This window comes from Buteo buteo, chromosome 6 (genome assembly GCF_964188355.1).
Source record: "Buteo buteo chromosome 6, bButBut1.hap1.1, whole genome shotgun sequence".
In the NCBI taxonomy this organism is placed as follows: domain Eukaryota; kingdom Metazoa; phylum Chordata; class Aves; order Accipitriformes; family Accipitridae; genus Buteo; species Buteo buteo.
The window spans coordinates 5,060,276-5,082,140 of NC_134176.1; the positions used below are offsets into that span (position 1 = coordinate 5,060,276).

General features: G+C 46.8%; 1 protein-coding gene across 12 annotated transcripts in view; it reads left to right on the forward strand.

The window, feature by feature from the left end:
- The first annotated feature begins 1,685 nt into the window (after window positions 1-1,685).
- KTN1 (kinectin 1) overlaps window positions 1,686-21,865 on the forward strand; it is a 78,816-nt gene continuing 58,636 nt past the window's right edge. For 11 of the 12 annotated variants that reach the window (XM_075029524.1, XM_075029529.1, XM_075029530.1 and 8 more), the window contains exon 1: window positions 1,686-1,821. The gene's annotated coding sequence lies outside the window, so the exon portion shown is untranslated. Of the gene's footprint in view, window positions 1,822-2,287; window positions 2,408-21,865 lie in introns of all 12 variants that reach the window. The other variant, XM_075029525.1, reaches the window with a different exon arrangement.

The window sequence follows — 21,865 nt, forward strand, 5'->3', positions numbered from 1 at the left end:
GATGCTTTGGGACATATAAACAAATTGTTTGCTCTGAGCAACGGGGTCTGGAAGTTCAACCAGACTTTTCATTCCCAGAGGTCTGAAGAAATGATGGGAGGGTGCCTGCAAAGCCTGGGGGGATGCCAGCCTCCTGGCTTTGCTGGGATAACTCCCTTTTGCCGACTGCCTCCCGGCCGCAGAGCAACCAGCCGCTGTGGATACCGCAGCCGGGCTTGGGCTGCTGGTCCTGACCAGCGCCAGCACCGACCCGCAGCCCAAAAAGATGAATTTTCTTGTGCATGGGAGTTTGCTTTTCCCCATTGATGTTTGGGGCTCCGGGAAGCTGAGAGTTAATGTCAGTCCCCCAGCGATGGAGCCGGGTGCTGTCCCAGAGCCCTTGGTGGCTTCTTGCACTCTTTCGAGTAACTACGTGGCAGAGCATTGATTTTCATCCCCGTGGGTACCCACAGCTCCGTGGTCAGCCACTGATCTCATGCGCAAGCTCTTGCGATGTTTAAGGTGAAAGAAATCTGCCCCGTGAGCGCTTTGGAAAGGATCCACGTCAGAGGGAAGAAGAAAAAGTCAGGGCTTTAAGAAGTCAGAGCTGAAGAAAATCTGGTTATGCTCCCCCGATTGCGGGGCTGTGATTGAATGAACCCTGGTACGCTGCATGCTGCGAGCAGGGCTGCTCCATGCTGCAGATCCTGGCAGGTTTAAGGCAATTAAGAGAAATTTAGGGGCAACCCCTGTTCGTGGTCGTGGGGAGGTGACCTGGTGTCCTCCTTCATGCCCTGGGGGACGCCGTGGGATGCCCTGGGGGGTCTGTGGGGTCCCCACGCCTGCCTGCCCCGGCAGCTCCGAGAAAGGAGGTGGAGAGGGGTGCGGTGGGAGCCGGCTGGCGCTGGGGGGGTTAATTAGGGAGGGTGGGGGGGGGTCTGGGTGGGTGATCCCCGTGCGTGGGTGGGGGACCCTTCCCCGTCGAGGGTCTAGGTAGTGGGATCCCTGCATGGGGTATGTCCGGAGTGGGAGGTGGTCCCCACGCATGGGTGGGGAGATCCCTGCGTGGGGGGGGTGGGGTGATTCCCATGCTTGGGTGGGGTCTGGGTGGGGGTACCCGCGCTGTGGGAAACCTGGGTGGGAGGATCCTCCGCGTGGGGGAGGTCTGGGTGGGTGATCCCTGTCCGTGGGTGGGGTCTGGGTGGGGAGATCCGGGCGTGGGGGAGGTCTGGGTGGGTGAGCCTCACCTCTAGGTGAGGGATCCCCCGAGTGCGGGAGGTCTGGGTGGGTGATCCCTGCCCGTGGGTGGGGTCTGGGTGGGGAGATCCTCGCGTGGGGGAGGTCTGGGTGGGTGATCCCTGTCCGTGGGTGGGGAGATGCCCTGCGTGGGGGAGGTCTGGGGGAGGGGCGGGAGGGGGCGCTCCCCACGCAGGCGGGAAGGCTCTGGGTGGATGCACGCACGCGAGTGGGGGAACCAGGGTGGGAGGCTCCCCACTTCTGCGGGTACCCCAGCAGCGTGTGTGTGTGTGTGGGGGGGGCTCCCCACGCCTGGGGGTGGGCTCTGGCGGGGGTGACTTCCCCCCGTGCGTGGGAGAGAGGGTCCCCACAGAGGAGGTGCGGACGCGGGGTGGAGGCGTGGGGGGGGGTGGAAGGCGGCGGCGTCGCGCCTTTAACGGGCGGGGGGAGGCCGTTTAGACGCGGCGGACGTGCGGTGCCGCCTCCGCCCGCCCTCCCTCCCTTCCTGCCCGCCAGCGCCGCGCAGGCACCGGCTCGCCGCCGTTCCGTCCCACCGCCGCTTCACACGGCCCGGCCCGGCTCGTACTCGGCCCGCCGCGCCTCACGGTAAGTCCCGTTCGGGGAAACACCGCCGCTCCCGCTTCGGGCCGGCGGCGAGGAGGGATGGGCCGGGAGCGGGGCCTGCCCGCGGCCTTGCCCGGTGAGGGGCGGGCGGGCCTAGGCCTCGGCGTGGCCGGGCCGCGGGCGGGTGAGCGCCGGCAGGTGGGTGACGGGGCGGGCCGCGGTCCTCGCTGCTCTCCCGGGGCCGGCCTGAGGAGAAGCGGGGGGTGGAGGGGGGGAGAAACGGCTCCTACTCGCGGCCGTGAGGCGGCTGCTGCTGCCGGGGGCCTCCGGCAGCCGCCGCTGCGGCTTTGGGGCAGCGCAGCCCCGGCTGGGCTTGGGGGGGTGTGTGGGGACCGGTGCCTCCCGAGCACGGCTGCCGGTAACCTTCCCGAAGCTAAGTGAACCGGGGGGAAAAAAAACCAACCAAAAATACCCAACAAAAACCCGATGTATCGGTCGTCTTCCGTAGGTCTGCGCCGTTACCTGCCCGCTGCCAGAGGCACGAACCTGTGAAGGGCGGCTGAGTGAAAATTTACCCCCAAAATACGGTTTATAAGAATTTCCCGGGGCTCTCAGGCCCCTGGATAAGGTTAGGCGTGAAGGGAATGCTGCAGCGCCCGGGTTGGCCTTGCAAACTTTAATGAAGCATTGCGCTTCGCCGGTTAAAATAGTCTGGCCCATTTTTGTATTCCTGTAGCGGTGTTAACTGCGCACGGTAAAATACGCTGCTTTTTGTGATGTTCATAGGTTATGTTTGTTGGGGGTATTTTATTTTTTTAAAATTGCCTGCGCCCTTTGGCACAGCACCGGTGTGGGTTGCGTGCAGCTGTGTTAACCCTGGATGTGTTAATACCCCCCTGCTTCTCCTCCTCTGCTCGCAGCTTACTCCCTTGCTGGAAGCCTTCCTCCGGTGTACAGGCTGTCGAGGGGGAAAAAGAGTTAAGGTGGCAAAGCTACATCTTTTGTACCCAACTAATGTCAATCGATGAAGTATTTTAATTAAGTAGGTGGTTAGTAAGAATAATGTAGCATAGCATCTCTTCTGCATTAGGCACTGCCAAATGCTATCTCCTAGTGATGTGTATACACCTGTGTGCTTTAGGTTTGTTAGTTTATAACCTTTTTTTTTTTTTTTTCCAAAGGCTGTGCTGTGTATTTTGAGATCACTGTTAGAAAAACTTGAAGATTGTTTCTTGCTTTGTGGAAGCGAGTTGCGGAAGAGGAGCTGAGCTGATCCTCTGCTGTAGTTATTTTCTGTTTAAAGTTATTTTCTTTTTCTTTAGTGTTTCCATTGCCACCTCTGTCCAACAACACACATGGTATTTAGTAGACAAGTTCTATTTCACATCTCTACGTATGACAAGGCAAAAATCCCTTGCTGGAAAGTCTGAATTGATAGCTGCAAAAGTTAAAAGGGGATTGAGTTCCCATGTTCCACCTTTTTTCAGATATTTTTCTGGCGTGTTCTCTTGGTGGATCGCTAATGTCCTCCTGTTTGGTTTGGGCTGGAAGCGTTTCTCTGCCTTGTGGACCTCTTCCCTATAACTGCACTGTAATTTCTGTCTGTGAACACGCTATGCAACTTGCTTTACCACATATTTTTTCTCTTGCCTCATATGCTGATGCTGCTTTCTGCATACTGTGATTAAAATAACTTTTGTGTGTAACTGCAGCAGGGAAGGGTTGGGGTTTGGATAGAAATACTAATTCTCTGTTAGAGTTATTACCAAATACCTTTTTTGTTAGATTTTTTTTTCCCCCCACCCTCCCTTATCTAGCTAGTCTCAAGAAGATGCTTTCTGCTCTCAGAAGTAGCAGCAGTAGGATGTGAAGAACACAATTAGTTTTTAATTTGATCCTTTATCCCCCACTGTCGTAAAACCCTTATTACAGATAACTTAGCCTGCTAACTACTTTGTTTTTGAAACCCCTTGAAGAAGAGGGAAAGACTTGCTCAAGCCTGTATAAAACTGTGGTGTTACTTGGTTAGGCATGTAACAGCTTTCCTTTGCATCATCTGCTCTTACTGTTGGAGATCAGATGGTTATGGCCTGAAAGTGTCTAATCATTGCTTGACTGTTAGTACTGTAAACCCAGGGTTAACAAAATCCCTCAGGAACTGAAATCCCTTGTGAGTTTCAGAGGTGATGGGTATAGAATAAATACATTTTTGGCCAAGACCCTTAAGCATAAGGACATGGGGGGAGAGGACATGTGTTTTATTTTAAGCATCAAACTTGGTTGCTCCTAATCCCTTCCCCCACTGCTGCCAAGACACCCACCTCTCGCCATTGACTTTGCGAGAGCTTCAGCTCCCAAGTTTAGTTCCCTGATCATACCCCAATTACGTGCCTGAGTAAATAGTGTGAATACCCCCTGTGCTGTCCTGGAGGGGTGGGGAAGAAGCAGAAGGCAGGAGGGTAATTCTTCATTCCCGCTATCTGCTCCAAAAGCTGTGACAGCAAGCGGGCTGATAAGAACCCGAGAGCGGAAGAGAGCCCCTGATCAAGTTTAGTTTCCCTGTTTATAGCACCCATCCGTGCTGTGGATGCCTTTCGTAACATTACTGCTCTTAAGGTGAAAGTTGATCGGTTTATTCTTTGCCCCCATCTCCACAGGAGAGCTGTTGGAGAGCCTCTTCTAAGTCTTGGAGCAATCACTGAATTTCCATCTTGATGGTGTTCCTATGATTTGTTTTTGTTCTGGTGTTGCCATTTGGTTTAAACGGTTGTTTTTCCTCCCTGATGTAATTAGAGGGAGCAATTGGATCCCCTCTTGACCACTTGATTTGATAGGTTAAACAAGTCAAAGTCTCCTCCTGTTGATTCTCAGGATTTCCTTGTCAGTGAAAACCTTTTGCCTTTACCCATCAAAACCTTTTTAATATAAAGGGAATTTTATGCATCTGTGCTTAGCTCTTAAGCTTCCTGCTCTGTGTTGGCGAAGCAGTGGGATTGGACTATTTTTTAAAAAATGAGTATCTTTGGGGGGCCTACTTGCTGCACTAAGCTCTCAAACTTTTTGACGTTCCTCGGGTGATTGTTTTAGGCTAATGAGACAGGGAGTTGCTGGGCTAAATCTGTCCCAGACAAATCACTTCTTGTTAATGACTGTGCATAAACTATGGAGATGATAGATTGGAGAATTACCAGCTCATGACTCTTAGGAATCTGTTTCTCCTTTCATTGTTATACAAGATGTCCAAGCAAATAAAACACATGATGCCTTTTAAAAAATAGTATTTATTTATGTTTTTAGAAATGTAAAAGCTTCTTCCTGTTCGCATGCCTGAACTACAGATGGTTGCAGGAGAGGGGGTACTTCTGAACTTTGAAAGCTTCCTACTTATTGCCAGAATGGAGCCTTTAAAGTAATTTCTTACAATGTCGACTTGTTGGCACTTTTTCCAGGCTGATGCCTGCGATCTCTAGTTTGGGAACACATCTGTGCCTGCTGGTGTGGGCACTGCCTGAGAGACTTGAATTCCTGCTTTTTTTGCCCACATGGCTCTTAACGGTGGCTGTTATTTCCAATGAGTTCGGAGCAGGAGCAACAGCCCTCGCATCGATAAGCACTGTATGTTGATCTGGACTCTGCTGCTTCTTCCAGTTGAAAAACTGGTCTTTAGCTGGTGGGAGGGAGAAGCAGAGTGAATCCAGGTGCTGTTCCGAGCATGGAGACAGTAAGCAGGCATCTGCAATTCCTGCCATTCCTCTGCAAGTTTTTTTTTTTTTTTTTTTCCCCCCCATGTGAGAACTAAAGTAGCTTATGGGCCAGGTTCCCTGCATTTGAACTCGTCCTCTCTTGGTTGCTGCCATGCCTGTGTGCAGGAGTGCTGCAGTCTAATTAGATTATATTAGAATGAATAAGTGAATCTTAATAAATGAGCTTATGGGGGCACTGTCGGGTCAACTCAGTCCCTAAATATAGGTACTGGGCAGAGTGCAGGCTTGATGCAGTATCTATCCATACAGCAAAATTAAGTGGACATCTCCTGGGAATGCATAAATACTGCTGCCTTGCCATCTTGTTGGCCTGGATGTTCCAGTGTCTTGGTACATGAAATGCCCAAATCCACTCAAATATGAGCATTCGTTAATTGAAGTTTGGTGGGGAGTTGGAAGGGGAAGTCACCTCTGTGGAAACTGAAATAATCTGAGGTGCTAAAGAATGCAAATCTCATGATCCTTTTTAATGCATCCCATTTAACTAAAGGTGATTTTTCTTTTTTTTTTTTTTTTTAAGTAAGTCTCTTGGATACTTTGGAAAACAGGGCAAAAGAGAAATGGTTTATTGCATATAAGCATGTGAAAACTCCGGAAAGCTTCTTCTCTGACTCTTTCTAACACAAATAAAGAGTATTGTCTCCTAGTTTAGGAGCTTCAAGCCTTGAATTTTGCTGTGCAATGTGTGGGGGATGGGAGGGAGAGGAGAGGGACAGGAACTGTAAGGTTTGTGGGTTCATGAGGAATAAAATAGTTACTTTTATACAGCTCTCCTCCTTGTTTTCTGCAGTGTTCTTTGTTTTTTGTTAGCGCTTTGTGGCTATCCTGTTTATCAAAATTCACAGTTCTAAATTCCTGTTACTGAAGAGACGAAGTAGATGACGTTCCTTCCCCTTTTCTTCCCAAGAAGACTTATTTAGAAGAAGAGCGTTTTTTCCTTTTCAAAGGAAGCCTCATCTTTGCTTGTAGATCACTGAGGCTACGTTATAATTTGGAGAAAGTGTCTGTAAATTAGTAATGTGGCAAGCTACTCATTTTCTTGCGCTAATAATCCCTATTATAAATAGCCTTGTCCTCTGCTAGTGTTAACAGCTCCCTGCTGCTGTCACTGTCAGGTGTGCAGGATTTTCAGTGGTAATAAAGTATGGAAAGCAGCACTTCTTGCAGGTTTTTGCTCTTTCCCATCGCACACCCTCCCTCCTGGCTGATCCTGCTGCCTGTGCTGCCCTGTCTGGATCTGCTTGCAGCCAGGCAATCCTGCAAATCACTGCTCTGCTTGAGAGCAGCCGGTACACTGCTAACTGCTCCCCTGCTGCAGGAAACATCTTTAAGCCCTTTTATGCTGTAAAGTTGAGGAAATAGAGCAAAACTCCTGGTTTCCTTCAAGTTGTAGTTGAATGGCTAATTGAGCATCAGGGAGGGCTTCTTCTGTCTCAGAAGAGGTGTGTTGATGTTGCCCAGCAAAACACAAGTTCTTGTTTTGGGATTGCAGGTATTAATTGAATAGTTAACCATTTCAGCCTGCCTGTTTGGTGTCCAACTTGTCAAGCATGTGTTGAATGACCCAGGGAAAATAAAGCTTGATTTCAGAATTATGTGGGTATTGAAGGCTTTTAAAGCCTGCTATATTTATGTTCATGATTCATGGCACTTCCAAAAACAATCCAGCTCTCATCCTGCGGAGGGGAAGTACCTCGGTCCAGTGTTACCATCTCTCATTTAAGCTGTGTCACTGGCTGGAGCAGTATAAACTGAACCTGAGTTGTTTTGGGCTTCTTATTCTTTTGCTTCCAAATCCCACTCTGAAAGGGTTTCTTGTAGTACAAATGCTGGCTTAATTCTAGTTTACGCTGTCCTGTATGGACTGAAAATGGTAAGCAGGGCATTTTATTTCGGGGATGTGACAAATTTTAGCGCATCTCATTCTTGTCTGTGATGTGAAAAGGTGTCTTTTGTCTGCCTGCAACCGCACAGGAAGGAAGTTGTTGAGTCCAGGAGATAAAAGCGCTATCTCCTCCCCTGCAAGGGGTAAGCTGCCTGCTCCTCCGCTCGACAGCACTCTGCTCCCGTCCTGCTTCTAGTAGGGCGGAGGGGAAAATTTTCATGGGAAAATGTGAGTGGACTCATAATCTATTTGCAAGTGCGTAGCTGTCAAGGAAGATGATGACTAAGCTATTGCACAAGGTGCAGCTCGTCAGGGAGCATGCCAGGATTGGACCGGATTGTGACTGACTGATAAGAGAGCCTGTAATATCAGTCAGCTGCTAATTTTGTTATTACTGGTTTAATCTGACCACTGGCTATGACTACTTTTTTTTTTTCTCAGCCTATTTGCTCTGGGGTTTTAAGTTGAAAAGTCCGTGCTCAGTGAGTACAAAGAAAAAAAAGTCCAATTTATTAGAGGAAGTGAATGGTTCCTGAGCCTCTGGTGGCGAGTGCTGGGTGGCAGGAGCCTTTAAAGCTGATGACTTGCGTTTGGCTTGTGTGCATGTCTGTCTGCCAGGCGCCTGCCCTGTGCCGCTGCTGGGCTCTCGCACAGTGTTGTCCTCCTGCCCCGGCGTGCAGGCAGGATGGAGGCGCTTACCTTCCCATTTAACAGAAGGGAAAGTAGAGGCCGTGTGCCTGCAGTTGAAGATGCTATGAGGTCGCCAGCAGACCAGCTGCTGATGCCGTTCTCTTGGTCCCATTTGTGACCTGGCCCCCAGGGCATGCTGCCCCAGCTTTGCTGTGCTGGCAGTTAACTGGTGGGTGAGTGGGAGACCGCTCTTCTGCGGTGACTGAGGCTGTTCCCGCACACGTCTTCCTTTCAGGGTCTCTGCTGGGACGTGGGTGGGAGGCAAAGCCTGGTCGCAGAAAGCGACATTTCTTCCTGCCTCCCAAACTGGTTTGAAAGGCTGCTGTGATGATTAGTGCTGCTTTGTCTGCTAAGTCATTGCTTATGTTGTGCGGGGACGTCCCAGCTTGGCTTTCATGTAGGCATTCCTTTTTTCTTAATGCTATGCTGTGCACAGACCCAAAAACAGATACATGAAACTGGTTGCAGCATCTCTTCTGCCCTTGTCCGTTTCAGCTCCAGGTATACCCAAGAGCAGCACCATGGCTACAGTAGATCATACCCAATGGATCTTTCATGGGGCATTTTCAAATCCGAGAAGTGATCTGAGTTTAGTGGTGGTGTGCCAGGAAGGGCCCTTTCCCTTGGGGCTAGGCGGGAACTTTTCTGCCTCCTTTAACTTGCTGTCCTCCGGGGAGACTCGGCGCGTTGTTCTCTTGGACCAGGCAGCGTCTGCAGTTCTCAGTGGGGTGTGGTGCTGGGAAACTGGCAGAAAATGGAGTTTACGGGTGAATGCTGTATCCCGTGTCACACCTACTGCCCTTTGCTTGTGTAAATACCTGTTGGCACCACTGTGGCTTCAGCTGTGATGGACTGATAAAGGACTGTGCTGCTTTTTCTCTTTATGCTGCCTTGTTTTCTATTTACAGCAGTAGTGGTGGAGGTCCATCAAAGCTTCACTTCTCCAAGTTCAAACTCTGACCAAGGAGGAGCTGTTTGCCCTAACATTTGCTGAGAAGGTGTCCTCGCCAAGCCTGTCCTAGCATAGACAAAGAGAAGTGTTGTTTGGAAGAGAGGCATCTTAAAACTTTGGAAACCACCAAGCTGCAGGGAGGATTTATGGAGGTTGTGTTAGGATTTTACTGGGTTCCCTGGGCTTTCCCACGGCAGCTCAATGGCGGTACCAACAGTTCTCCCTTGTTACCTTCACCTAAGGTCACTTCCATATCTACAGCCTATGCTACACTACCACTAGGATTGGGTTGCGTGCTAAATTTAGTAAACCTCTTTACAGCTTAGTGTGCGCGTGTGTATGTAAAAACAGATTTTTTTAAAGTAGCTTTTAATGGGTTATAGCCTAGTTCAACATGCATAACAAAGCTAGGCCTTCTCTGCACAGGTGGTAGTACACCAGGCCAGTTGTGGGAGGAACAGGTACACCACTTCTCCACTTTGGTGTACTTCAACACATGGATTCGGCGAGGTGCGGAGCGCCGTGGGTGGGAGGGAGGGTTGCTGAGGCACAATTATGACTTGCGTAACACGGTCTGCAGTCTGAGGCATGTGAATAGTGCTAGTGAAGGGGTTAGGTTTCAGAAGTTTTAAAGGCTTGTGAAAATTCTTGGTCAGATGTTTCTATTACAAGCCTGCCTTTTCAGCCCCCCACCCTCAATCTCCCAGTTTCTACCTTTTTTTCCATGCTGTTTGTGTGCCAAAAGAATTTCTTGGCTTCAGGTCCAGTGTACCTATTTCTAAGTAGATTTCTTAATACCCGCTCCCCATTAAAGGCTACTGGAGTAATAGTTTGAGGTGTAACCAGAGTTGGAGGCAAGTAAGTTTAGATCTTTGTGGTTGCAGTGAAGTATTTGTTCAATCCTTGCATGCCAAAGGAGGAGCAGATTGTGGGACAGCAAAGCAAGGGGAATGAGAACCCAGAGAAGCATGAGAGAAATGACCTCAATTACTCTGCATTTCTGTTGCTGAGCGTTTTTAGGCCTTTTTAACAACCTGCTATGTTCTCGAGTTCAGATCAGTACTGTGCTGATCAGTAAAGCTGAGTGTGTTGGGGAGGGTGTGCGTGCATGTGTTATGAGGCTGCTTTTGGGGAAGAACTCTGGGATATTGGGTTATTGATTTGAACTCAAAATTCTGAAAACAGTGAAATGCGTATTTGAAGTCCCTTTAGGAAACTTACAAGCTTGGTCCTTATGGTCAGAAGCGGAGAAAACCAGGAAACCCTTAGAGATGCACTTTGAACACATCTTTTGGGGGATTCATGTGTGGTGTTGTCCAGCTCCCAACATTACGCTGTGTCTGGGGTTGTGCAATGAACTGGATTGTGGAACTGGGATCGGTATGGCTAAGGAGTGTTGCAGGGTCTGCTGGGCTGCTGCTCTTCAGAGAAATATCAGCAAGCCTCAGCATCGCTCACCTGGGGAATCAACAGCCACACAAGGAAGGTGGTAAAAGAAAGTTCCTTCAACACATGGCCCAGGTGTAATTCAAGGGTGTTAAGCAAGTCTGTGGGGGAGCTGGAGCCTTTTCCCTGATGCTGGAATGGAGATCAATCTCCTGCTCTGGATGTTTAAGACAAGATGCAAATACTGCCTTGGAGTCTACCGAAATACTGCACTGGTTCCTGAGTACGTGACCCACTTAAGCTGCCTGCCCAGATCCTAAAGGGTCCATGCGCTGAGATGACACTAACTGTATATAATTTCTTTATGTGTGAGTACCTTCAGCAGACTGTTAAATGAAGCACAGAGGGGTTAACAAGGTGAAAAGAAACTTTATGGAGAGGAATGTGTGGTGCTACCGTTTAGGAGCATGTATCCTCAGTGTGGAAGTTGAAAGAAAGGATGGTATTTCAGTGGAGCTATAGCTAGTGCTGTAGTGCAGGAGGTGTTTTGGATAGGTGATGAGGTGAGCTCTCACTGCTGCCCTTGATAAATGGGCTACATGCAGTGTCTTGAAGGAGAGTGGAGAGGGACTTTAACACCTCACCTGTCTCAGTAGGGAAACGACCACAGTTCAGCAATTTCTTAAACTTCATGTTGTGCCTTTAAATTGAGTTAAAAGTTCCAGCTCATAATGCAATTTATACTTTGAAATATACTGGGGTAACTTGTATGGTGCCAGTGCTGCAGGGATTGCTTTTAAAGCCTCTTCTGTTCCTTAACCATTTTGAAACTGTATTTTTAAGAGTATCAACAGCACCATATTCTACAGCATAAGGTATCTGGCTTGGATATAAAAGTGCTATCTTTATGCCTGTATGATAACATACTTTAGGATAGCTTTGCTATGGAGCAGTCAAACTAACTCATATCTGCTGTGGAAGTCTTGCCGATGGGATTCTGTTCAGCCAGTACAAGTTTGTGCTGGAGCAAAAAGTCAAAATATCGATGTTGTAGGAAGCCCATCATCATCAGAAGCTTCTGTGATCCAAATTCAGTCCTGAATGTACCTCTAAACATTCCCTGTGTTTCAAGTGTTTTATAAATACAGCATGAACAATGTTTTAATCAGGCAAACGATTTTAAATTTAATGCACAGTTGTAATAAAAGCCAACCCTCTTTTGCAGGTGTTGTTCCTAATGTGACTGGATTAAAACTCATTGATTGCTACTAGCAAAAGAGTGGTAGATGCTTCTCATTATCAGTTAAAACATGTGCCCTGCAGTCCTCGGGCTCTGGTTCACCTCTGTAGCTAAGTGGCAGGAGTGGTGAGTAGGAGTCTGCTGCTGCTGTATGGCCAGGTGAAATAAAATACAGCACCCATGCTCTATACGGAGGCTGCAGATTCACCATTGCAGCGTCGAGCATCTCATTGGATTGATGATTGAGAGCGTTTTTCCGACTTGCAGTCAAAATGCATTCATGGCCTGTTACTACCCATTTGTTCCTATGCCAGCATTGTCCTCTGGCTTGAACTCCACCCTGCAAGGTATGAGCTGGAGGAAGCCGATCTTTTGGGTATGGCCCCTGTTTGCTTGGGTGTAGTTCAGAGCAGTGTAGTTGTACGTGCACAGGGGGAAGCAAGGGTAGCAAGTAATGCCTGCTCAAGCCTGGTTGTAAGGATTTTCTGAGGTTTTTGGGTCTTTCTGAACCATGACTGTGGTATACAGTATTAAAAGCAGATATAGGCATGCTGATGCAGTGCTTAGCCAGCTATGTAGGGTGAAAAGGAGGCAATTTCAGCCTGGGGAGGCTTGTAGTACTTGTACTTCTTAAGTCCTAGTTTGGTAGTTGTGCTGTGTACTGTTGATGATAAGTCTACCATGCCTCTGTCAACTTACAGGAACTTTGACTTCTATATGTTGAGTCTGCATTCCTCCTATTGTTTAGCCTAAGCTGAAGTTGCCCTTTTAAAATCTTGGGGTTGAGAACTAACTGCATACCTGAGTTTTAAACTCTTGTCATACTTGAAAATTTCTTACCACTCTGTGAACTTGTTTAACTGATGGATACTTTTATCCACTTTTTTTCACTATATTGTATGTGGAGAGAAGAGAGAAAAATCTTTCCTGTTCATTTCGTATCCCTTTCCAGCTGAAAAAAATATCAAGACTTAGCCTGATAATGGGGTACAGCAATCTTGTTTCAAATGCTACTTTCTGATGGTCTCATTTAACTAGGTCTGTGCCACATTTACAGTAATTTTGATGCAGCAATCACGCTTTCTTTGCCTTTAGAAAAAACTGAAATCACTCAACTTCTTAGACATAAAGTGTGCAGTAAATAATATCTTAAAACTTCAGGTAGTTAGAAGAAACCACATAAAAGCATCTAGATCTGATATGATTCACAATCACTTAAGAATTTTTATTTCCCTCTGTGAGTTAACAACTCTCTTTTAACTTGCAGCCTGTTGCCAACGCAGGTCAATCTCATTTTCCTCTAGGAATTCAAATAGAGGAGAGCATCCGTCTGCTCTCAGCTTCTCCTTTTGTCAATTGCTGTTTAACAATAGGTTCGTTGAGTCACTGAGAGGTTAACGAAGCACTTTTTCTTTCTTTTTTTTTTTGGTTTTGTTTTGTTTTGTCAGTGGTCCAATCTCTTTGTATAGTTGTGTCGAACAGCACACTGAACAGAAATAATGGGAAAATCTTGTTGGTGGAATGACCGGGGTTGTCATTTTGCAATACCAGGGTAAAGACCTGCTTAAGCTTCAGGCTTCTAGCTGTGTACAGGGTGGCTGATACAAATCCCTCTGCAAGAACATTAAATATTAGTTTCTCTGTGCCTTTTGCATTCAGCAGTGTTGGAGCTAGGGGTATCTGAACGATTACAGTTGGTTCAGCAGTAGCTTCCCATTTAGTATTTAAAATAGTTTTGTTACAACGAGTCTTTTGGGGTTTGGCATTAGAAAAAGGGTGAATTGTAGCCCTTAATTATGAAGTGTGGGAACAATTGCAGACCGGCAGCGGTCCAGCTCCTCTCTTACTGAGTGAGCAATGCTTTTGTGCTGTGCCATCCCACTGCACAAATGACCGTAGTGGGCTGTTGCTAGATTGATTGGTTTTGATCCCTTTTAGGGAAGGGGTTTGAAAGCTCTAATTTTGGGTTTATCACACTAGTCCTTCAGGCTCCTGCCCTGTTGCTCTGAGCAAATCTGTTACTGTGGCTGCCCCAAAGAGCTTCGAATGGAGGCAGCTGGCAGAGGGAGTGCGGGATTAAAAACCAGCTATTAAATCCAGTTGTACTGGGACATCAGTGGCTTGGCTTATGTAGGTGCAGTGGCAAAGTAATTGAGGAAACACTTGAAGGTGCACTGTTTTGCTGGCAGCCTGGCCCTTTTGCATGTGCAGGCGATGGACACCTTTGAGGATTTTGGGGAAATTAAGCTTGGGAAGGTGCAGGATGGGGTTGTGCTTTGTGGCATGTGGTAAGCTGTGACTTGCTGGATGCCACCCGGGGCAGGGAGAGACTTCTCTTCCCCTATCTCTTATCAGCCTGTAGGTGAGGGCATCCCTTGCTCAGCAGAGCTGGGTGGCGATGGGACTTGCAGAAGTGCCTGCCGGTGGCAGTGCTGCAAGAAACTCTCACCTTTTGCCTCCGGAGCACCTCTCTAGGCTGGGTTTCTCCTACAGTTCAAGTCAAAGTGCACCCATTATCACTGAGGCATTGCTGTTTGCCCCAGCCATGCCTCCTTTCCAGGTGTATCATCAGGCGACAACATCATCAGCCGACTCGTAAACCGCACTTGAACCGTGGTGTGCTAAGCTTCCAGCAGCGCTCATGCTGGGAAATGGAAAATACAGAACTCCTCTTGGGGACACAACTTCACTTCCCCTCCAGGAGCTGCTGAGCCTCTGTGGCAGCTGGCATACGTATGGCAGTGCCTTCTCCTGTTGGGAATGTTAAAAATACCCGCTACAATTTTCCTTTTCCACATACCAAAATATATTAATGTGCTGCTGCTTTGATTAGTCATTTCCTCTTCCTTTGTTCCTTTTGCAACAGGGTAAAGGACTGCGGGCGCATACTTCAGTAAAATCTTGTGTGGTTAAGTCTGAAACTAAATAGATTCTCCTGGGTTAATACCTGTCTTTGTTGTCAGAAGACTTCTGTTCTTATCCGTTAAATACACATTTAAAAATAAGTCTGGATAAAGTCACTTTTATGCTGTTCATACTAAGAATATCTTTGCTGGCTGATTTATTTTTCTAGGGGAAAGAAATTCTAATATGAACAAGGTTAATAGTCCTACCGTGAATTTAATATATTCTTGCAGGAAAACTTTGGTGATACATTGCTATAGGAAAATTTCCAAGTTCTCTCATTTATTTCAAGGCTTCTTGTCTTCCTCTTGTGCCACCACCTTCATGCACACATTCTTCTCCCCTCCCTGAGTTCCTGTGAGACCTCGTTCAATGTGGGCGGAAGCTTGGTGAAAGCACCAGCATGACACTGCTAGGTTGTACATAGCTCAGTTGTAGGATAGTTTTGACAGTCTCCGCACCATTGGGGTGTGGAGGTACAAAGGTTAATAAATTCAGCTATACGGACCTGCTTCAACATTGCACCGAGTGACTTGCTGACCCTTCAAGGCTGAATATTTTTTGCTTCTCCATTGCTGCTTTGAGAAATTTGGAGACAAGCTTTAGCACCAGGCAGCGTGGAGACCCGCAGAACAAGTGGTAGGTTTAAAACCTTCTTGTGTGTCTGCAGAAATTCAAGTGAGTAGGCTAAAATGTCAGCTGACAAATATGGTTAAGGGTAAAATTGAGTAGAAATTTGGAGAATCGAGCAGTAAAGACAGACCTCTTTGTAGGTATGTGCAAACTTCAGAAATATGTCCCCTAAACAAAATGCCATCCTTGTTAGCAATCTGTCGTGGTTTTCCCATCGTTCTGGCACTGAGGACATCTGCTTTGCCCTGGATTCAAAGTGGAGGACAGCTTGTGCCTGCCTGGGGAGGTGAGGCATGGGCAGTGGTGGTGCTCCTGCCAGGCAGCCTGAGAATAAATGGCATTGGTGGGGCTGTGTGAGGCTCCCAGGGAGGTAATTACCTCTTCTGGGATGCATAGGCAGGTAATACACTTGGGTCTTTTCCTTGCCTATTTGCAGCTCTTGTATATAAAAACCTGGGTGGTTCTTTTTTTTTTTTTTTTTTTTTTTTTTTAATGAGCATTAGCTTCCCAGTACTTGGATGCCATTCATACTTTCACAGCAATCTGCTAAGGCAAAAAAAAAAAAAGCTGGACTCAAGGCTTTTTCTTCTTTTGTTTCTGTCTCCTCTTATTTTACATTTATTTTCTAAAATATAAACAAGAATACATAATACAGAAATGTTTATTTAGATAGTTATACTTACCCTGTACGCTGGGAAAGGGAAAAGGTTTCATTTCAGCTGTTTTTTCTTTGCAGATTGCTGTGAAAGTATGAGAGGAATTTGAGTCCTGAGAAGCTACTGCTCATACCTGCTTTCCTCTCTCCTTCCATGCTTGCAGAGATTGAATAGGATGTAAAGAGGTGAAAGGGCTGTAGGAACCCCAAATTTCTCAAGTGATGATCTTGAAATCTTGTTACTTGAAATTTGAGGCTCTGCCTCGTTTGTGACCAGAGGGGAGTCAACTGTGTAACTGCTGTGGGTGCTGTAGAGCTTGTTTTAATCAAGTTAAAGTAATAGAGCATGGCAAGGGTAGGTGCAGAAGTCTCAGAATAAATATATTTATGCTAGTGCAACTTATTCCTCTGTCAGAAAAAGATTAAGCCGTGTTGGAGTAAGATAGCCTGATACCCTCACCTGGCCTTGTTTTGGCAGAGCCAACTTTGGGAATGACGCTGCATGTGGTTATGTCAGCAGATGGAGCAGGGGATAAGATGGGTGATGGGCAGCTTCGTGACCCTAGCCGAAGGACGTGCAAACAGTTGTGCTGGTAATGCAAAAACCCTGTGTCCTAGGAAAGGGTGCCGTGCTAACTGAAAGAGCCATGGCAAAACCCAGAGCAAACCCAGCTGGGCTGTGCAGCACTCTGCATTGGAGCTATCGTATCATATCTGCCCCTGGCTTCAGGGGATCGTAGCTGTACTCTGAGGCTTTCTATGGATGCGAGGTGAAGATTATACTGTGAATATATATTTATACAATAGACCACAACAGATGTCAAAAGGCCTTCGTTGAGGTGCATAGTGGCTTTAAACTTGTGTAAATGGCTTTTGTGTGCAGTAAACCCAAGCTCCTATGGACTGTCACATCAACTTGACTTGTACAAACCTCTGTTAACTTTCCAGACAATTAATCAGAATAACAGAACAGGCATGGCCTGATTCCTCCTTCCCATCCAGGTGCTGGGCACCAACAATTAAGCCAAAAGGCTTAAATCTGAACCGGGCTCCTGCTGCTGCATGGGTTTGTGTTCCAGGAGACCCCTTGATACTCGAAAACTACGTGATGTGCAGAACTGCTGCTCAAACTGGTAATCTAAACTCAGCTTTGGTCATTAATCTACTACCTTTGTCTCTTATTTTTAGTATGTAATCCTGAATTAATATGGCCTTGGCACAACCCCAAGTTCTAGCATTGCCTGCAAAGCCAGAACTAACAAGTTAATCAATGTTGGGTTTATTACAATGCATTGTTATACCTTGAGCAAACCTGTGAAAGCCATGCATCGCAATGCTGGGCAGTGCTGTGGTGAGAACAGTGAAGGTTGTTTCTCATCAAGTTGGTGTGTTGAGACTTAGAGATGTAAGCTTAATTCTTTTCTAAAACATGGCTAAAAGATACAGCTGCCTTGCTGGCTGGGTTTGTTGGCTCTATCTGGCAGCTTTGGAGAAGTGAGACTTGACTCCTGCCCAGCTTGTAGAGGCAGTACCTCTCTGGGCAGCTGTACTGATACCTTTCCCTGCCTTAACATCAGCAGAATTGTTCATGCTGGTGCACTGGTATGGCTACTTGTGCAGCCTTTTTTGCTGTTGAACTATGCCTTCTGATGTAACACGCGCGATGCAAAGCAACAGATGTAACGGGGGATCTTCTGGCTGTTCGGAGCTGCTGTGTTAGTGACTGACCTTGGCTGCTATCGCTGCCCACTTGGGATGCAAGCAAAACAACAAGCTGAGAAAATCAGTGTCTGTGTTCAACCTTTAGTTTAGATTTTGCTGCTCTTTGGTCCTGTGTGAGAAAACACAGTAAGTGTTTTTTTTTCCCTTCATATTTTGAGAAGTATCATTTCCCAGTTCCCTGTGCACAGAAGTGAGTGGTGATTGAAGAGCAAATGTCGGATCTGGTCTCTGCTTACAAGGAGAGCAGGGAAAGAGGAAACGCTTACACCAAAGACTGCAAGCTTGCTGCTCAGGTGTTCAAATGCCTCTTGAATAGTTCACAGTGGTATGGGCAGAGCATGTCTGTACACGAGCGTGTGAAGGAAGGAGCTGGGGAAGCCTCTGGGACTCCCTGGAAATAGCAATGGGAAGACACAGACTTGCTGAGTAATGCCGAGAGCCCTGTTGGGGTGCAGTCCTCCCCCAGCCCTCTCCTCCTGGAAGAAGGAAACCTTTGATCCTTTACAGGCACTTTGGAAGAAGGTAGCGTAAAGATAATTTGTTATCTTCTGACTTTGGAGATAATAGATGTGTGTGTGTGTGTGTGTGTGTGTGAGAAGTTGGTGATTTTAAAGGAAAACTTGCAGTTTCTGAGTCTGGTGGGGCCAAGGACACTTTCATCTGGCCCTGACTGGTGCCAGCTTTTTTCCCAAATAACATCCCCTCACAAATACTGCAAGAAATGTTTTGGCTTCCTAAGACTTTTCAGTCCTGAACAATATAGAATCATAGAATCGTTTAGATTGGAAAAGACCCTTAAGATCATCAAGTCCGACTGTAAACCTAGCACTGCCAAGTCCACCACTAAACCATGTCCCGAAGTGCCACGTCTACATGTCTTTTAAATACCTGCAGGCAGTGTGCCTCAACCACTTCCCTGGGCAGCCTGTCCCAATGCCTGACAATCCTTTCAGTAAGGAAATTTTTTCTAATATCCGATCTAAACCTCCCCGGCACAACTTGAGGCCATTTCCTCTCGTGCTATCGTTAGTTACTTGATGGAAGAGACCAGCACACACCTCACTACAGACTCCTTTCAGGTAGTTACCGAGAGCGATAAGGTCTCCTCTCCTCAGCCTTCTTTTCTCCAAGCTAAACAACCCCAGCTCCCTCAGCCGCTCCTCATAAGACTTGTTCTCTAGACCCTTCACCGGTTTTGTTGCTCTTCTCTGGACACACTCCAGCACCTCAATGTCTTTCCTGTAGTGAGGGGCCCAAAACTGAACACAGGACTCGAGGTGCGGCCTCACCAGTGCCGAGTACATGGGGACGATCACTTCCCTAGTCCTGCTGGCCACACGATTTCTGATATCAGTGTCTTCATGCTCATGCTTTCGTGAACCCCATGGGCTGCTGGTGTGACAGGGTCTCTGCAGTTTCAGGGTATTTGGGTAAGGTGCTGGGCAGGAGGGCAGAGCATGGTTTTCCTGCCCGTTCCTCGCTCTGTGCCAACAATGGGTGTACGTGCTTTTACCCCTGGATAAATGCGAGGTTGCTCGTTCTGCTTTCACCGATGCTAATTCCAACTCTGGGCTTTATCCTGCAGCTCGGGTGGTTTCAGGGTGTCAGCTGCTGCATGGTGAATCCCTGCCTTGCCTTATCTTGTATGAACTTGCCTGGACAGCCAGGCTGTGGTGGAAACCTGCATGCTCCTGGTGAACCCTTGCAGGCACTTGGACAAGAGCAAGGTCATCTGCCAGATAGTGGTGGCAACATCGTGTAGCCATATTGTGCTTCTGGCTTGCTCTTGGCACCACTGCTGTGTTTTGTCAGGTGTTGGCTCTAAAGTTGTATTAAAAAAACTCTGAAAGTAAAGGCTTTGGTTGAAGCAAAGCTACTCTTTTCTGGAATTTAATAAATAGAGTGTCTGTGTTAACTAACATCAAGCAACTGAGAGCAGACAGAGCCCAACAGATGGTACAAACAGCGGCATGTTTGGAATGGAAAATATTTACCTAGAGGGTATTTGAAGCACTGAGATTGTGCTCTGCAAATGGCTTAATTGTATCAGTGTAATCAAGTGAAGAAGAGCGAGATTTATTGACAATTCTCATTCTCTTGCTGCTAGCAGTTTGTATGGGTGTCAAGCACTGTTGAACTTCACTTGAACAGGTCTCTTTCCCAGAGAAGAGTAACTTTAATATGTGAATGGCTCGGTCTGTGATTTCGAGTGTCTACAGCTTTCTTCTGTTGCACAAATCTTACTGTCAGGGCAAGTATTTAAATGAAAGAAACTTAGAGCTTGAACTGCTGTTTATTATGTTTTCCCCCCAGTCTTAGTTTTGAGAGGACTTCTGTGAACAGAGCATGGAAATACAGCTATACAAATAGAGTTTAAAAAGAATACAAAAAGTAGGTTAAATTTTGCCATCTGGGTCAAAACTGGCAGGGCCGTTTAGACCTTCAGCTTTTCTAGATGGTGGATGCTTTGTGCATGCCTCCAAGTTGTACAATTTTAAAAGTGACCTGTGAGAAGATTGTGTGTGATCTTACTGGGAGCTGTTCTTTTTTCCTTACATAGGTGGCCGGTGAGATTTATATGTATTATCTTATTTTCCTGTCTCAAAAACAGTGTTCAGGTGTAGTCGGCTCCTTGCTGCTGTTCTCGAGGCAGTGTGTGTTTTGGGAATGGGTAACCCTTGAATGGGAAAGCTGAGGAGGACCCAGAGTTGTTGCATGGGCTCTTTTTGTTCCCAGTGCTGCTTACCTGCTGAAGTTAGCCAGGTGTTAACAAACTCGGAGCAAGTTTGATGGACTGAAATCCCTGCCTGCTCTGACAGCTCGGCTTTCACTCTCTGCCTCTTAGTGTCACATCACAGAAGCTCTGCTGTCTGTCATCTCTTGTCTTGGAGCGTGAAGAACACATCTTGTTTTTTCAGTGATATATAGGGCTACTTAAAAAACCTAAACCAAGCCAACCTAAGTTCTAACTCTGCAGTTTTTTCTTACACTGTAGCAATGCTGATAGTAAATGAACTGCCTTTAGGTTTTTGTGGCAGCCATCCTTGCTAGAGCTTGAGCCCCGCAGTGCTTCAGTTAATGTTCGAGAACAAAGTCGCAGAGAGCTGGTTGCTCCTGCTGTATGGATGAGGAATAGTCATGGAGTGGGTAAACATCTTGTTTAGTATTGTGTTTTATCTGTGGCAGATCTGGGTTTAGTTGCCTTGTCTAGCCCAAGTTGCTGGGTATCCTCTCCCAATGAGCTCTGGGGGAAGATGAGCTTGGGAGTGAAGCTGTTTTCAAGAGGATCCTCTTTGCAGCTGACTGCTATGGAGCATGTTGCTAACTGTGTGCAGATCAAGGAAAAAACAGTTATCTATTTGAGGAATTTATTGAATACAGATAATCCTCCGAGTCTTCTTGCTGTGTTCCTAGTGACTGTTGAGTGTGAGGGTTTTCTTTTAGTCTGCTTGCCAGCTTGAGAAAATCCCAGGGAAAATACCCCAATTAAAGAAGCTATTGCCTTAGCTAAATCGTATGTGGTATCTCTTAAACGGCTTAGTATTAAAAAAAAAAATAAATTACCTTGGTACCTATATTTTTCCCCCTTTTAATGTTGGTTTTTCAAGGAGGCACAAATCCCTGGAGATTATGTGCATCTTGGGACCCAAGCATTTATGGAAGCCATGCTTCCAACGTGCTGGGGCTAAGCTATGAGTGACTCATTAGCCAGATGGAGCTATAATTTATTTCTGTCTTCTCAAGTAAGCTAATCCCCTGGACCTAAACTGAATGAATAACCTGTGAAATGTGGTATCTGTTCAGGGTGAAACTTGAGATTTAAATGCAAAAAGCGAAGGGTGTCTTAGAAAATCCAGGGCAGTGTTAACTAGCAGAGGAAGTCAGGTGCAAGCAATAATACTGCACTGGAGTGCAGAAATAGTTGTTTTCTGTGGCACGGGCTCTGTTTAGGGGAACAAAAGTGCAATTCTTTTGTTAAACGCAGGATGGGAACAGTAACTGAGTCTGTGCGCAGGCTGGGACAGATGTGGTTTGTTCCCCTTTTTCAGAATGACTAAAGGGATGTTGTGAGTTCTTGAATTTACGAACAAGACGGGAGCGTGTCTGTAAGTGGGGAGCCTGGCACGGGTGCTGGGCAGCCGGGCTCTAAGGAACGTGCCTGATAAATATTAGGTTAAATATAAAATATGGATAAAAGGTGAATATTTAACCAGATACCTGGAAATTTAAACGTAACTAAAGTTGCTGTGCCTCT